We start from the raw sequence: 3,492 nt of genomic DNA, 5'->3' as shown, positions 1-3,492 counted from the left end.
AAATGTGATTTGTAACTTTAATTATCAATAGAAAGTTGTAGATTTTCAGTAATAAAAAATGATCACTATCATTCTCAACTGGAAAATGAAATGATTTGAAGTGTTTTCTTTGTAGTATGAGGATCTCGGGGGCATGAACAGATGCTTTTAATCTTTTGTAACCCAATACCTATTATATTATGTGTGGAAAGTTCTATAAATGTTGACTGAGCGAGCAAGTCAAATTAGAGCAAATGAGCGTCCCATGGACTGTAGCCTTCTCACAAATGTCCTTTGGTAGAAAGTATCTAAATTAATTCACCATAATTTTACAATGATATTTATTTCAAACATATGTTGCTAGTATATTGCTTTCTTAATACAAGTTCTTTTTATTTCTTTAAAAATCTGCTAGCTAACTCACAGGTAACCTAAGGATCATGAGGCGCAGCAGTTGCTAAAGCAAGTTCCTTTTTCATGAATAACAGAGTAAACAGGCTCATAAAACCCATAAAAACTGTCACTTCTCAAGTTTATGATTTCCCTGGGGCTAAGGCAATTAAAACTTCAGTTTTAAGGAAAATATTGTCAGGCTTCTTTTAACTTGATGTAAACTGACATAACAAACTTTTTTTTTTGGGGGGGGTAGTTTTTTTGGGGGATTTGTGTGTGTTCCTGATGACTTTATATTGTTTTACAATGCTTTATCACACGAGGAAATTGAGAGTTTGCCCTTGGAAAAGCCATTTTTCCAGCATCCTAAGCATCCATTGGTTCCTAAGTGTTTCTAAATTAGAAATTAACGTCTCTTGTATTCCAATTCTATAACAACAGGATGACGATACCCTTTAAGCATGGATTCATCACTTCCTTAATTATTTTATGCTTCCTTGAAGTCTGAGGAAAAAATATCAGTAGGCTTTCACCAGTATATTCTTTTGTTAATTATAATCACTTTCTTTATTTTATTGGTGGATTAGTTAAAAAATAAAAAATATATATAATGGCCCTGTAAACTGAGCCAACTACTTAAAATGTTTAAAATTTAAAATATGGCTTTCCTAGTTTTAAACATTTAGTATTCATTGACATCTTAATTTTTTCTTCTTCCCTAAGAAGAAATATAGAGGAGTCATCCTTAGATTTTCATTGGTTTTGCCTGCTGTTGAACTACTTGGACTTCCAAATCATGGGCCCATTGCATGAAAAAAAAAGTGATTACAGAAAATAATATGTTTGAAAGTCAAAGATAGGTAAAATTTTTAAAACCTATTTTTTCATAATTAATTTTCTCTCTCTAGTAAGATAGCACCTACCCTAGTATTTTTTTCATTGCAGAATTCTAGTCAAAACTATAGCCCTTTATAGTTATTATCTTTACAACTCAAACATAACCCTTCCAGAATATTAATCTACCCCTTTACCTGGTCTGAGAGATTATTTACTTAAAAGGATCATGTATATATTATTTGAAAATATATTTATAATTTTTCATCAAAACTTGTTTGAAAATGCCAATGACATGGCATATTTTTCATAAATAACAACATTTAATCATGTTAGACATTTGTATTATGTTGACTGTGTTATAATTAATAATCATTAGATGATTCAAGAAAATACAGAACTATGAAAATCATATTAGGGATTATTTTTAAAAACTTGTGTTCCATTGTAGTATGTCATTACCAATTCACTTTCAAGTTAGTCCATTTGTCTTTCCTATTTTAAAATAGTAATTTTAAATCCCAGTAAGGGTTTGAAATAACTTATGTCTTTGTGACCCCTTATAAATATGCAAACAGATGATGATTTGCTGACCTGTCCTTCAGTGATTGCTGAGCCTCATTGCCCCAGACCAAGGCACTTAGTCCTGTTCAAGTATCTACTTTATCATCCTTAGATGCTTCCTGATACTAGAAAGCTCATCTCTTAGGACCTATTGAATTCAGAGACAAAAATGGGTACTTTGGGTTTCATCTATATTCATGCCTTCAAAAACATTTTATTATCCCTTCAGTTCTGCTCTCCTAAATATTAGTTTATCTTTGATTAGTTTCTTAGAGATTTTAGTGTGTCTTTAATGAGGAAATCAAAGAACAAACTAATATTCATACCTGAAGTCTCAATGTTGTTTCTCTCTTTAAGCCAATTTCTCCCCAACTTTTCCTTCTCAATTAATGGTTCATTATTTATATGCATAAGGATGGATGTACTTTGTGAAAGGATTGCTACCAAGTGGCTTGCATATTTCCTAAGCCGCTGAAACTGTTCCTTTATTTGGTACCATGGTTTTGCTCCCTGGAAATAATGTCCTATTAAAAAGGCACTTGTCTGTACTTTCAGAAGTCTATATTCGGGGTCAATCAATTATCCATTGGCTATACTGATATGTTAACATTGCCATATCAAAAAGTGAGCAATTTTAATATTCCAGACTGTTAACAGACATTTTAATTATCAGCTATTATGAGGTAATATTTGTTTGATATTAACACCTCTCCCTACTTAAAAAAATTATTTGAGTAAGGCCTATAGGCCTACTACTTGTGAATTTGAGAGCTTTCCAGAATAGAGGTTTACTTCTCTTGGAAGATAAGTAGCAATTTTTTTGAGATTTGTGTTAGCCATACATGTATGTGGTCGGGGTATGTTTGTATATGGAGATAGTTCACAAAAGAAAAGTTAAGGACTCATAATATATATTTTTGATTATTTTCTGAAAACATCTTCCATTCCTCTACTTAACAATAAACAGCATCCCAGTTTTCTTCTGATGAATTAACACTTCTCCAATTGGTATAGTTAAAGTCTGGAATCTGCCATCCCACTAAGAAATCTGGAGATTGCTTCTACTACATATTTCTTTTCCATAGCTCAGTAACCAAGACTAAGTGACCTATCCATCAATGAGATTGTGATACAGAACTTTAAATCTTGAACTGGGTACTGCAAAGACAGAAGAAATAAATGGAATTAATTTATTCTAACTGGGTTACCCCAAAGTGTCCCTCAATTCATGTTGCTAAGATCTTTGTGCTGATTTTCTATACTCTCTAAACCTATTTTGTATAGACTTCTTTTTAAGCTTGTGAGTACCCTATCCTGAATCTTTACATAAATTCACCCTTTCTTAGGTTTGACAGAGATGATATTTGACAGAGTTGATAGTTACAACCAGAGAATACTAACATACACTTTGTAGCATTCGCAAGCATAATCTTATCTATTAGGAGTCATAGACAAGTAAAGCAAAAGTAAGTGAGCACTCACATGAACGCCTGTTAGAAACTACTTTCTAAAGAAAGATCTCACTTACATTTTAATATAGGATATTAAAAACTTGTTAATGATCAAAAGTTACATGGGCATAAAAGCCACTTTCTCTGAAGCACAGAGCTTTGCCTATCATAGGGGTCCAATGGAGGTTTTTTGAATTTATAAAAGCTGCTAATGTTTTTAAAAAGTGAGAATTTATGGCATTAATTGATTGAACTGGGGTTACTAACACAA

Source organism: Trachypithecus francoisi, unplaced genomic scaffold (genome assembly GCF_009764315.1).
Source record: "Trachypithecus francoisi isolate TF-2019V2 unplaced genomic scaffold, Tfra_2.0 Lachesis_group4, whole genome shotgun sequence".
Classification (NCBI taxonomy): Eukaryota; Metazoa; Chordata; class Mammalia; order Primates; family Cercopithecidae; genus Trachypithecus; species Trachypithecus francoisi.
The sequence above is the reverse complement of the archived record's forward strand: the minus strand, read 5'-3'. Positions refer to the sequence as shown.